Here is a 14,898-nt window from a genome sequence, read left to right as displayed (position 1 = left end):
TCTCTCTCACGCGTGCAAAGGAAGGCTATAGTTTCTGCTGCTACCCTAGGGTTTTTCTTCTGCAGGTTTGGTCTTAAAGGAAGAAGAGAAAGAAGGTCAATGAAGGTCACACTAGGTCGTCCTCAAGTACCAAAAGGGGAAGGTTTGAAGGAGCCTTGGGAGGCTAGAATAAGCTCACACGTGGCAATAATTATTGTTTGGAGGGCTGAAAATTTCAAACCTATAGTAGAGACCTACATTCTAAAGTTGGGGGTCGAAGTTGTGTTGCTGGAAGAGATTTGACTAGGTTTGACTTGGACAAAGGAAGCATATCATCCGGAAGGGTTGGACTTGGTCTTGGACGGTATTGGCCTTCATCTAGAGGTCTTGGAATTCGTCAATTGAAGAGTCTATAAGAAAAAAAGGGATTTGTGGGTTTTCTTCTCAAGTGGAGAGGCTTTGGCCCTGGCTTGCAACCTACGTTTTGTGTTTGTCTGTTATTGCTCTTTTTGTTTTGGTAGTTGTTTGATGATACACAAACATAATAATAAGAGAAGAAGCTAATAAGTAAAAGAAAGTAAAAAGACATCACAAGCAGTGATCAAGAAAAGAGAAATCATCATAACTATTGCCCTATAGATTTCTCAACAACTTTTCAGAGCTAAGGTTGGCTAAGGGCATAATGAAGATCTCCTCTACACTGAAGAAGTTCCTAAAGAAGTTTTCGAAGGTGGCAAGTCAACTCAAGAAGGGCATCAAAGAAGTATGGGATCTCCTATGTTCCTCTAAGAAGAAAGTGACCAAGACATGCACGAAGGATGAAAGATTATTCTCAGCACTCACTAGCACATTTGAAGATGAGAATATTTGGGTGATCAATAATGGAGCATCAAGGCATATGACTAGTCAACATAAGAAATTGAAAACATTAGACATCTTACTATGTAGAACTTGGTGATAAAAGCTACCATGTGAGAAGAATTGGATCAACTTCGATTGAGCTGGAAAATGAAGGAAACATTCATCTCACCAATATCTTATTTGTTCCAGGTTTGCACAAAAGTTCACTTTCCATTTCATGCTTAGAAGACAAGGGTGATCAAGTTGCATTCATTGATGAAAAGGTTGTAGTATGGGGTAAAAACTCAAGCATAAAAAATGCTACAATGATTGGGATTTGTGAAGGAAGACTATAGATTGATAACTCACCTTGCTCAAGCTTTGGTTCACATTGAAGTTAGCCCATGTGAACTTTGGCATAGAAGATTTGGTCATCCCCACTAGAAAATCCTTCCAACCCTCGATACTAGAGTAAATGGCATCCCCAAACTAATAGAAGATCATTTAAGTTTGCAAAGGATGTGCATTTGGTAAGAACATCAAGAGCCCTTTTGGAAGCAGTTTTTCAAGGTCAAAAGAAATCTTGGATTTTATCCATTCCAATGTTTGTGGCCTTGTGATTTTTATGACTCCAATATCTCTTGGAGGCCATTTATATTATGCCACATTCATAGATGACCATTCAAGGAAAACTTGGGTTTACTTAATGAAATCCAAGGATGAAGTATTAACCAAATTTCAAGAATTCAAAGCTGAAGTAGAGAACCTTACAAAAAGAAGAATTATTAAGATCTAATAATGGAGGAGAATACACATCCAAAGAAATTAAAACTTTTTGTAAGGAGTATGGGATTAAGGAGGAGTTCATAGTTTCATATAATCTCGAACAAAATGGAGTTGCAAAACGAAAGAATCAATTCATTGAAGAAAGTGTAAAAGCTATGCTACATGATCAATATTTACCGAAATTTTTGTGGGGTGAAGCTACGAAGACAATTGTATAGATACAAAATTGAAGTCCCTAAGGATCACGAGATAACAGGACTCCGGAAGAAGTATTCGTTGGGAAGAAACCAACCATGCATCATCTCTAAATTTTTGTTTGTCTTGTCTATATTCATATACCTAAGGACAAAAGAAAGAAGTTGGATCCATCAGGCATGAAGGGAACATTTGTTGGCTACAGTAACCCTTCTAGGGCCTATAGGATATACATAAAGGAAGGACATTGAATAAAAGTAGAGATGTGATATTTGACGATGGTATTGCATTCAAGAAATGAAAGGATCTCCCTATGAACTCTGATGATGAAGAACTTCTAGTTTTTGAGGAGGAAGTTATTAGGGAGGAAGAAGAATCAAATCATGAAGATGAAGGTCTCAGTGAGCCTATACAACTTGTGGTAATCCCTAAAACTAGAAAGAGACATAACTACTTGAAGTCAACACTACTTGATACAAAAGGTCATGGAGCAGTTCAAGGCACATTCAGGGAAAGCAAGAAACCCAAATGATATTCTAGGTATGCAACCTCTATGACAAAATTGATAGAAGCAGAGCCATCCCACCTTTGAATAAGTTGTTACACATGAATAATAGAAGGATTCCATGAATGAAGAGTATCAATCAATAATGAAAAATGGAGTTTGGGAGAGTGTACCTAGGCCTGAAGATAAATCTATGGTAACTTTCAATTGGCTCTACAAGATTAAACATGTAGTGGATGGAAATATTAATAAATATAAGGCAAGATTTGTGTTGGGTGTTATCACTCAGGTTGTTCCCAAAATTTTTAAGAAAGGAAATACGGCCGAGGTAACCACAGACCAATCTTTTAGACACAGATTCTAGCCAATCTGCATCCAAGGAGGGCTCTCTCTTTATGATTTAGTTTTGTTGTTGAAGGTGTTAGACTAGTTATGAAGTTCAAGGGTTTTGTTTTGAGTTTGGGTGGTGAGATTCAGTAGAACAGTGAGGCAAAACTAAAAAGTTCAGTCCATTGGGCATGATGGAATCAAAAGAAACATGCTTCCTAGATTCGGTTTCTAACAAAGGATGGCATCACAGAGCAAGGTAGTCAAACATGGAACAATTTAAAAGCTGGAATCAAATGGAATTGACTCAAATGGGTGAAGGGCAGTTAAGAATCCTTCATCATATTGACAGAGGGAAAATGGATGATTACTGTTAAGGAGCAATTAAGAATTCCTTAGCAAATACTCAACGTGAAAGAATCAGGGGAAACAGGAGCAATTAAGAATTCACTGTTTATACTAATTCTGAAGAAAACACAGAGAATAATAAAGACTGAAAACAGAGTGCAGTTAAGCAAATTCTGAATTAATCTTTTTCTTTATCATTTAGATCATGAAACATAGATGACATAATATACAAGAGAACTGTAAAACACAAGATATAAGGATACTTATTGATCCATAGGTTGATTGAAGAATTCGGTGACAAATCTTCTACATCAATTCTTCATCCAGTAAGCCAGACAATAGTTTGATCGTAACAGTTTTTTATCCAGAAGTTCAGTATTACAACAAAGTCTAGGAAATCTACACATGTCCAACTTCTTCAAAACTCTGATGAATATGGTATTTATACAACAAAATATGTACAACAGATATCTCATAAAAGCTTTGAGATAATATCTAGATTTTAACCTAAAGTAATTTACAAGTAAAAATAGCTACCTTATGCTACGCTGAAGGCTGGCTCTTTAGGGTTCAGCTGGCAGGTGTCCTTTGGTAGCTTTGTGTCAACTGTCTGCTTCTCTTAGTTAGCTCTGATATTCATTAATTTTGATTTGATTTGCCTTTAAATTCCCCACTGATACTCTTTATCGTTGATCTGACCCCTGCTCACCGCTTTTCTGGCAAAAAGGAACTGTGGCGTGTCTTCTGAGTGCTTTTCCTTTGGTAAATCATGTCTCTAACGGTCGGCTGGATGGGGCAGCAAGTATCCCTGTTTCTTTCTTCTGCGAGCTTGGGAATTCCTCTATTTTGCTTTCAACTGTGTCTAAGAGGAAGAAAAACTGCATAATGGCGGGTTGAATGGTAGTCTTGCAGAGCTCTCTTTTGTAGTTATGCTGGTCGGAGGCGGTCACAACTAGTACTGAGTCGGTTTTAAGCTTGGAGTGCGCGGGCACTATATACAGAAAACATAACAAAAATGACCTTCTTTACCCTTTATTGACAAAAATGAATTTTGGCGAGAAATTTTGGTTCAAAGGACGAATGACGTCAGCGGGTGACGTGGCAGTACGGATGGTGACATGGTTGGTGACGTCAGCGAGGGGCAGTGGGAAGGCAGTAAGTTGTTTTGCCTGCACCGCTTTCGGGCTTGGGCGGTTTTGGGTGGAGGGGCAGCGAACACCACGGGATCTCGACGTGTGGCACTTGTACGGGAGAAATACCACCGTTTCCCCACGGCTTAATGTTCGGCAGATGGAGGGCTAGCGAAATGGATATCCACTGTTGGATGTGAGGACAAAGATCTGACGACAGACAGTTTATGAACAATGCAGAGATTTAATGCGCGAGGCCGATCAATTAATCGTGTTTTTTAATTGCATCGGGCGCGTTTTGATTGGTTGCGGGGTGAGTTTAGGTTAAGTTATTTTTTAACCAAATGTTAATTAATCCTCGAGCATGCGGCGGGTTATTAATAAATCCCAAATGAATCTATTAATTCCCAAAAAATAATGATATGGTTGTATTCAACTAGGGGACGAGGATATTAATACATGGGGTTTTTTATTATATATACATAATACGGGGTTTGGGTAATAAAGAGGGAGTTACATAATAAAAGTCAATGGTTAATATGATTTTGAAATGAGATTGAAAGCGCTAAGTCATAGTGTTTGAAAAACTTAGGCAAAAGGGAAAAACAAGTGTTTGGGGGGGTGATAGTATGCATTTTTCCTAAGTAAAATGGGAATTCACTTAGGCCAATGATGAAATGGAATGAGTGGCTTAGTGATGTTAAGCAGATCTTAATATCATTAGGGAAATTAGTGAATGATTGGGGCAAAGGATGAAGAGGAGTTAGTCATGAAACTCTGCCTCGCTTGAGCTGCTCCAGAAATATCTGCCATAGCACTTCTGATAGAGATAAGATTAACACATTCAGAGACAAAATCAATCGCAAGTCTCATTCTGCAACTTCAATCTTCCTACCCAGCCTACTTTGCCTAACATTCTTTTTTCTTTCACTTGGGTGCACTTAGACTTGCAAACCCTTATCGACTTTTATTTTCTTTTGCATGATAAGCCTACCTAAGTCTGCACTTATTTCTTCCAAGGGCTCATATTAAATAGTTGAGCTCCTTTGCTTCTCTACCTATCTACTTATCTCTCAAGCTGAAACAGTTTGGACAGATTTTATTCTCTATCTCTAAACAGGAAATTGAAACATGAACTGGCCAAGATTAAACTGTTTGGCCATTCACCAATTGTGGCATGAAATTAACAAACTGCACACAATGCTTTATTTTGCAAAAAATGGAATAGTAGTTGCATTTGGACTTGCACACTTTCCTGGTCTTTTTTATTTGGGGTTCATTTTTTCATTTTTTCTTTTAACCATTTATTTTTTTACCTTTTGATTTTTCTTTTAAGGTATACCCTCTTTACATTTTTTAATTTTTTGATTTTTCCATAATATGGAAACCTTTTACAACAAGGAAAGAATGAACATATTAAAAAGCTCAACCAGTCAATCATGAAATATGGCACCTATTACTATAGGAGTATAACACTGGCTCCACATGCGGATGGCTTTCCCTGGTGGAAAGTCAAAAACAGCAGGTCAGATGGCCTTTTTGCATAACTTTTGCTCTGATCTGAAATCTTCTTTGCTGAATGTAGAAACTGTACAAAAGGATGTTGTAAAATATATACACTATTCTAGAGCTGATTCAAACAACTGTATGTCTGTTCTGAATAGCTTTTACTTGGATTATTTGTTGCTGCTCCCAAGTCTTTTGTAATCTGAGATAAATTGAAATGAGACAAAACAAAAATGGTAAAGTTCCTTCATTGATTTTTGAGTTTTCTGCACTTTCCTTCTCATTCGTATTGCTGCAATAAACAAGCTGATTACTTCTTTCAAGCTGTTTGAACCTAAATTTTCTTATGTATATGTTAGAGTTAGAATATAACAAAACACTGGATCAAAATAATGTTTCAGCGTTCGACCATTCACTGGTCCTTCCTCTGTTTTTGTACCATCCGGCCTCTTCAAAAAGTAAGTATTGTTCCCTTGCAATGCATGGATGATATATGGCCCTTTCCATAGGAAGTCAAACTTCCCATGCTTTCCTCTGTCTTCTCTCCTGGAATCCCACCTTAGAACTTTGTCTCCATTGTAGAAATCTTCTACTTTGGTCCTTTTATCAAATATCTTCTTAAGTTTTTCTTGTAACACTTGGGATCTTTGGTGCACTTCTTTTCTGGTTTGCTGCAAATTGATGGTTTGATTTGTTCTTATTTGAATGTCATTGGATTCCACCTGAGCTTCTTGTAGCAATTTCATCACTGGAACTGCTAAGGATGAAGGAAACACAACCTCCATGACATAAACTAGCTCATAAGGGCTGGTTCCAATAGATCTTTTTGTAGTAAGTCTATCTGCCCATAGTGCATTTGTGAGTTTCTTGTGCCAGTTTTTCTTGTTCTCTTCCAACAGTTTCTTAATAATATTGATCAGGCTTTTATTGGAGGATTTAGCTAGACTGTTACCTTGAGGGTAATAGGCTGTGGAATGGCCTAAAGTGATATGATATTTGCTGCAAAAATTTATCAGTTTCTTGGATTTGAAGGCAGTAGCATTATCGGTTATGATCTTTTCAGGATAGCCAAACCTAGAAAAGATGTTGGTTTCTAGGAATCCTATAATCACTGTATCATTGGCTTGTCTAGAAGGAATGGCCTCTATCCATTTGATAAAATAGTCTGTGGCAGTAAGGATCCATTTATGTTGGCCAAAAGAGGGAGGATGTATTTCTCCAATGAAGTCTAAACCCCATTGTTGAAATGGTCTTTTAGTAGCAATTGGTCTCAAGGGTGAGGGTAACAGTTTTCTCTTGCCTTAAAAAATTTGGCATTTGTGGCAAGCAGTGACAAACTTCCTTACATCAGTGGACAAGGTTGGCCAGTGAAATCTAGCCTTTAGGATTTTGTCTGCAGTTGATTTCCAGTACAAGTGTCCACCACAGTCCCCTACATGAAATTCTTTGAGAACTTTGTCAACTTCTTCTTTTATCAAACAATTCAATAAAATGCATTCATGATTTTTCCAAAAAATAACAACATCTAAAATACAAAACTTTGAAGCTTTCATCTTTAAAAATCTTTTCTTTGTTCTGGATAACCCTGTAGGAGCCTGCAGGTTTAATAATACATGAATTATATCAGCATACCAAGGTGATTCTAAGAAGGTATGGCTGATTTGTGGAGTCACCATCTCTTGCTCATTATCCAGTTCATCGATGTCTAGGGATTGAAAGTTTGTTTCAGTCATGAGTTTAGCTAGCCCCTGTCCTTTAATCAGCGTTGTAGGTTTTATTTCAATGTCATACTCCAATAGTTTAGCTATCCATTTACCTCGTTTGCCTTCAATTCCATCCTGAGTCGGGATATCGTTTACAAAAGCTATTACATGTGAGTACAGTATATAAACTCTGAAGTCTTAAATAGCTTTCACAAGTGCAAAGCTTGTTTTTCCATGATTTTGTAATTCAAAGGTGCATCTGTAAGTGTTTTACTAAAAAATACTATGGGTTTTTCACATCCTTGATCATCTTTTTGAAGTAAAACAGTTGCTATGGTGTGTTCTGATGCAAATGAGAATATTATGAAGTCTTTGTCAAACCTTGGACTTGCGAGAACTAGTGTTTTGGTCAAAACCATTTTGATTTCTTCAAATGCTTGTTTGGCTTCTACTATCCATTTAACTTTTGAATCCTTTTTTAACATGTTGTTCAACAATCTTATTAGTTTAGCCAAATTAGATATGAATCTTCTCAAAAGGTTAATCTTTCCTAAGAAAAATTGAAGTTCTTTGACATTTCTGGGGTGACGTATTTGCAGAATGGCTTCAATTCTAGCAAGGTCAATTCTGATACCGTCTTTGGAGATGATGTGGCCTAACAGTTTCCCTTCTTGTAGACCAAACAGAGATTTTTTAGGATTCAGTGAAATACCATATTTTCTGCATTTTAAAAATACTTGTCTGAGATGATCTAAATGTTGTTGATCTGTTTTGGAAAATACAGTGAGGTCATCTAGATATACAACCAGAAAATCGTGAATCTCTTTTGCAAATGTTGTGTCCATTGCTCACTGAAACGTTGCCCCTGCATTCTTGAGTCTGAATGGCATTTTAATATATTTGAATGTACCCCATGGTGTTGTAAATGCAGTTTTTTCTTAGTCATCAGGATGAACTAGAATCTAATTGAAACCTGAAAACCCATCCAAAATGAAATCCTAGAAGCACCTACTACCCTTTGTAAAATATGATCCATTTTGAGTAAAGGGTAGTTGTCCTTCAAAGAAACCTTGTTTAAATTTCTTAAGTCAACACATAACTTGATTTCCCCTATTTTCTTTCTGGTGCGCACTAAATTAGACACCCACACTAAAAATCTAATTGGGGCAATTATCCCTGCATCATGCATTCGTCTGATTTCTTTTTCAATTAAAGGAAGGAGTACATAGTTGATTCTTCTGAGTTTCTGTTTAAATGGTTTTTGATTTTCTTTGAGGGGTATTGTATGTTGAATTACAAAAGTGTCGTAAGATTTAAGATCTTCATAGCTCTAGGCAAAAACATCTTGGAATTCTTTGATCCGTTCAACATACTTAAGTTTTTTATCAGGGGACAAAGATTTGGATAGTTTTATCATTTTTGGAGTTTTTCAATTCCTATGTTGTAGTCTTCAATGTCTGCTTTTGGAGGTCCCATCTGAGGTTTTTTGGAATATCGTTGAAATCGAAGAGATCTTCCAAAGGAGTCAATCCCTTGGGCAAAGGATTGTCTTTCCAATTGATAATTTCAGTTTCTCATTCGATAATCTCATCAACATTTGTTTCTTTAAGCTCTTGAATTTCTTCTATGGTGAATTTTGTTGGATGAAGCATTTGAATTGCGCTTTCTGCTAAAATGTCTATTTGTATCTGATTGGCTGGATCAAACTCACTAACTGTGTCTTCATCTGCGTTAGTGCTGGAAAATTCCTCTGCAAGGGTCAAAAAATCGTTGATATGTTTATCGCTTTCAAACACTTGCCAGTGCTTTACATTGTCAGGTATAGATGGCCTATGCCTAATTTCTGTTGTGAATTGATGATTTGGTTCAAATGGTAATTTACAGGTGCTGGCAAAAATTGCTAGGCTATGAGCTTGCAAGTTATGTTTTCTTGGAATTTTGGCAAACTGAGTTTCCAAAAATGTGTTGAGAATCTCTATGGTTGTCCCTCTGTATTCTTTTAATCTGGGATCATTTTTCAAGAACTTCCATTTTATTTGTTGAGTGATTAAATCGAAATCTCCTAAGACTGACACTCTAGTTGCTCCCAATTTCTTCAGCAGTTTAAAACCTAGCAACAGGGCTTCATATTCTACCATATTATTAGTGCACCTAAAGTTTAACCTGTAGGCATGACCTTCAACATGTTTTTTTTCAAGATTGTGCACCCAGACTCCTGCTCCAGCTCCTAATTTGTTCACAGAACCATCAAATTCCAAGTACCAAAGGATTTCATGTTTATGATTAGCATCTGGAGTTTTAGGGATCTATTTAGCAGGGAGATCTGGTCTTTCAGACTGTTTTGGTTTATCCAACGTTTCATGATTTTCAGAGATCTCTTGGATTCGGGCACTAGACTTTTCATTTGTTGTTTCTTCCGTTTCATATTTTATTGCGTGTGGGGGATCAATTTCAGCATTGTACAAGATAAAAGAATCCATGTCTGAATGTACTGAGTAGATAGGGAAATTTTGAGGTTTTTCTTGACTACTTACTACATACTTCATTAAGGTTTCTCTGTATAGTCTCTTGAGTTGAGTAAATACTGAAATAGTAGCATAAGACATGTCTAGCTGTAGAAATCCTTGAAGCTTTGCACCCCAAGATCTAGACAATAGCATACCATACTTTGGTGGAATATCAGCTACTACTATGTCCATTAAGATGGTTTTGGCAAAATCCAAATTTTTATCCCTAAAACTCCATAGATGGTTTTAACCGGATAATAACAATAATCAATCCTAGCCCGATCAAGGTCAAGTTTTTCCATTACAGATTTAGGCATTAAGTTGTGGGAAGCACCAAAATCAAACATGGCATTATGAAAAATTTTATCATGTATTTTCAAAGCCACATAAAAAGGAGGAACTTGTCCTTCTACTGTTTTTCTGTTTACTTCAGGGCCAAATATCAGTTCTGGTTGGTCATCAAAAAATTTATTAAATATTTTGAATCTTTATTCACAGAAATTTTGAGTGATCTACGGATTTGACCTCTGTAGACATCATGTTTAGCTAATTCTGACAATGGAATAGCTATCTTTAGTTTGTCTACTTCTATCTCAAGATTGAAAGGTTTCTCAGTCTGAGTTTTAGTATTTCGGACAACTGAATTATCTGTGTTTTTCTCTTCTTCAGGTGTGGGATTATGTGTTGAACTGTTTTCCAAATGATGTTCTAGAGGTTTTTCTTCTTTTCCTTCAACAGGAGTAGGAGTGGAAGGTTTTCTATTAGGTGGATGATTATCTTATGTGTCTTCAACAATTGGTTTACTAGGGCTAGGATCTGTTTTGGACAGAGTATGTACAGGGGGGTTGTTGGTCTTACCTTTGTTGGGTTGCTTGGTTTCTTTCTGTTTGCTGATTTCAAGGACATCTATTCTTCTTCTCCTCAAATTGTATTGTTTGTGTACTTCATAAATGGCTGTATCATATCCCTCCCTAAAGTCAAATGATTCACTTGACTGAGTTTGGAATTGTTTCATAATTCGAGCTTCTTGATCTTCATGGGTCAAGAAAACTTGTTGTTCATTGTTGAGTCCCATCAAATTAATTTGAGTGTCTTCTGTTGGTTCATCAGAAGTTGAGGCTTCAACATAATTTTTTTGAAATGGGGGCCTAATGTTTTGGTCAGGCCCTATTTTTCCAGTGTTAGGATTTTGATTCTTCCTGAAATTTGGATTTCTTCCCGCATTATTTGGTTGACCATCCCAAGCAGATTTTCTCTCGATTGTTTCCAATCTATCTTCAAGTTTGTCCATTCCTTTAATAATTGCATCTAGTTTTTGTTCAATGGCAGAAGGTTCTTCTTTGAAAGGTGTCCTTCTTTCAGCTCTGGCTCTGGACCATTTGGATATCAGATTGGCCTCAACACTTACAGCTATGCTCTGCATTTCTTCTAAGTTTCGAAGAGCTCTTTCCCTAAGTTGGTATGCCATATCAGTGTCAAATGCGTCAGGGAATTTGATCAAGGCCAAATCTGGAGGAGGTCTAAGATTCTGAGGAAGAGCATTATAAATATTATTGAATCGGGTACAGTAATCTTGGACAGTTTCTTGTGTGCCTCTTCTTAGGTTTTCATACTCTGATAAAATGTGGAGAGGATCTTTCTTCTTTTCCCATCTGTTTAAGAAAGTATGATAAAGAGCTTGTGTGTCATTAATATTGTTTGCAGGGAGGGCTCTATACCAGGTTCTAACATCTCCAATTAAATTTTGAACAAATACTTTCATTCTGACATCATCATTATCAATCTCATAGTTTTCAAAATAGTCGGTCATTTTCTTGGTATGCTGTTGAGTTGTGTAAGTGCCAATACCATCAAAATAGGTAATTTTACTTTGATAGTCTTGAGGCATAGCCCCTGGATTTGCAGGTAAATTTAGGGGAGTATATCGGTTTGCCATGATTGCAGAGATAAATGTGACAACTGGGAGAGCAGGGATGACAATGGGAATGTATGTTGCAGATGGAGGAGTGGAAAGGGTGGATTGAGGTGCTAATGGTAAACTTGAAGAAGCAGTTGCAATCACAGAAAGGTTTGGGATTTTTACATAGGTAAGCTCAAATTGGATGGGGTTTTGTAAATGTTTGTCAAGGTGTGAACTAGCAGTATCTTCTTAGCTCTCTTGTCTTCTTAAGGATCTTGGGAATCAGATTAAGATTTTCAAACACAGGTGGAGGATTTGGATCAGGAGTTGATCTGGTGTAAGGAATCCTTTTTGGATCCAGTTTCTAGGTATGTTTTTGGTTTTTTCTTGGAGTAGTTTTAACAGTACAACTTTAAACAATATCTTCTAGGAAGTTTTGGATTTTGGGGTTTTGAACTTTCCTAAAGATTTATTTAAAAAAGGAACTGATCAAGTATTTGGAACCAACTGTTCAAAACATAAACTACACTGGAGATAGACTGAAGCGGCATTTATTTACTTCTGCAATTTCAAAACAAAAGCAGTTTCAAAGGCTACCTGGCTAACTTCAGGCTCCATCTGTAGCTTATACAAAAAACAGTAGCAACAAACAATTATTCAGATCCCCAATGGAGTCGCCAATGATGTTATCACTCAGGTTGTTCCCAAAAGTTGTAAGAAAGGGAATACGGCCGAGATAACCATAGACTAATCTTTTAGACACAGATTCTAGCCAATCTGCATCCAGAGAGGGCTCTCTCTTTATGATTTAGCATTGTTGTTGAAGGTGTTAGGGTAGTTATGAAGTTTAAGGGTTTTGTTTTAAGTTTGGGTGGTGAGTTTCAATAGAATAGTGAGGCAAAACTAAAGAGTTCAGTCCATTGGGCATGATGGAGTCAAAAGAAACAGGGTTCCTGGATTCAGTTTCTAACAAAGGATGGCATCGCAGAGTAAGGTAGTCAAATATGGAACAATTTAAAGGTTGGAATTAGATGGAATAGACTCAAATGGATGAAGGGCAGTTAAGAATCCTTCATCATATTGACAAAGGGAAAATGGATGATTACTGTTAAGGAGCAATTAAGAATTCCTTAGCAAATACTCAACGTAAAAGAATCAGGGGAAACAGGAGCAATTAAGAATTTACTGTTTATACTAATTCTGAAGAAAACACAGAGAATAATAAAGACTGAAAACAGAGTGCAGTTAAGCAAATTCTGAATTAATATTTTTCTTTATCATTCAGATCATGAAACATAGATGACATAATAGACAAGAGAACTGTAAAACACAAGATATAAGGGTACTTATTGATCCATAGGTTGATTCAAGAATTCGGTGACAAGTCTTCTGCATCAATTCTTCATCCAGTAAGCCAGACAATAGTTTGATCCCAACATCGTTTATTCCAGAAGTTCAGTATTATAGCAAAGTCTAGGAAATCTACACATACCCAACATCTTCAAAACCCTGATGAAGAGGGTATTTATACAACAAAATATGTACAACAGATTGTTGGCCCTCAGTTTTGGTTTATTTTTGCTTAGGGAAACCTACTTAATCCTTATATTTTCCATCCATTTTCCATCACATCCATCTCATTTTGATGTATTTTATGCATATTCGGGTGTTTAATTTTAATTTTGCAATTTCTAGAAGTTTTTATGAAAATTGAGTTTCAAGTGCAATTTTGGACTGAATCAGAAATTCTCGTAATAGCTATGTGGATGGCATATTTACAGGACACTTGGGCTCGAGTTTGATGCATGGATGGACAGCTTGGGAACTAGAACTGAGCTAACTCCACTTGGTTCGGCCAGAACAAGCTTTATTCGGCCCGGTCAAGGCTGGTCAAACATGACTAGTCACCAGAAAATCCCTAGGAAATGGGGTAGTTTTGAGATTTTATGGGATTGACCATATTTCTTGGGATGAATTGGATGAGTTCGACTTAAATAGGTGGATATGAGTAGATATGAGTGTTAGAGATAATATAGATCAGTTTGTTTCATTAAACCTCTATTTAAAACCAAGACTTTGATGGCTTTTGTGACGGAATTTGTATGTAACTTTTGTATAATTGGAATTGGGAGCTAATTTGAAGAACTTGTTTCATTCCAATTTGTTGTTCATGCTTGGTTGATTTACTAAATTTTTTGTAGCTGAGATTTCTTCAAGTGTGCAAGCAAGGGTGGAGGGCCCCCACGCCAAGCTAAGTACACTTCTTGGTTCAATTTTCATGGTTTTTGTAGATTAGTTTTTGTTTCAAATGTATTTAGATGTGTGATGATTGCTCAATGAATATGGGTTTAATTCTAATCTACATATGAAGGGACACAAAGGAATTTAAGTTAAATTCCCCTTCTATTTGATCTTGAACTAAAACTGAATTTCATTCTCCATTTCTCATTTGAAGTTATTTCTGCATTTCTGGTTTGAAGCAATGGTGATTGTGATATAGTAGGATTGTGAAGAAAGACAATTTAGACCTCATTAGTTAGGAGCCTCTTCTTTTACATCTTCTGCATCATAAGTCATTGTTAATTAGTGCTCTTAGATTTATCTTCATGAAAGTAGTATCGTAGGGAAGGACAACCTAGTTCTCCTAAGTTAGGAGCCTCTTCCCTCATATATTACATAAATAAAGTAAAAATTGTTAAAATAGGTTTATATTTGTAATATGTACTTCTTTAAATTTCCAAATCTTATCTTCTAAACTTGATTATATCTGATGTCCATATACAGTGGATTTGCCTCCAAGTTTTACAAACCCGGATTGATAATTAAATACTTGTGTTAATTTAGTCAATAAATTAGCCCAACATTTTGGCGTCGTTGTCGATGAGGTAATTAACAGCATAGTCAAATAGAAGATAAACAAAAACACTAAAAAATTTACCTAGTATACATTTCTCTTAGTTATGTTTCTTTATGCCTAGAAATAGAGATCCTAAAATTAGGTTTCCAAAACAAAACCCAAAAAAAAAAAAAAAACCTACAAAATCCATTTACAACGACAAGATCTAAAAAATGATGTTAAAGAATAGGTTACAACACTACTCCATTCTTCAACATTCTTTCTCATCAAATCTTTATGATCAGATAAGTTTTCATGTCCAAACATTCATTAAAG

This window comes from Pinus tabuliformis, chromosome 3_2 (assembly GCF_031772625.1).
Source record: "Pinus tabuliformis cultivar Carrire ecotype Pingquan chromosome 3_2, CPIR1, whole genome shotgun sequence".
Lineage (NCBI taxonomy): Eukaryota > Viridiplantae > Streptophyta > Pinopsida > Pinales > Pinaceae > Pinus > Pinus tabuliformis.
This window is presented reverse-complemented; position numbering follows the sequence as displayed.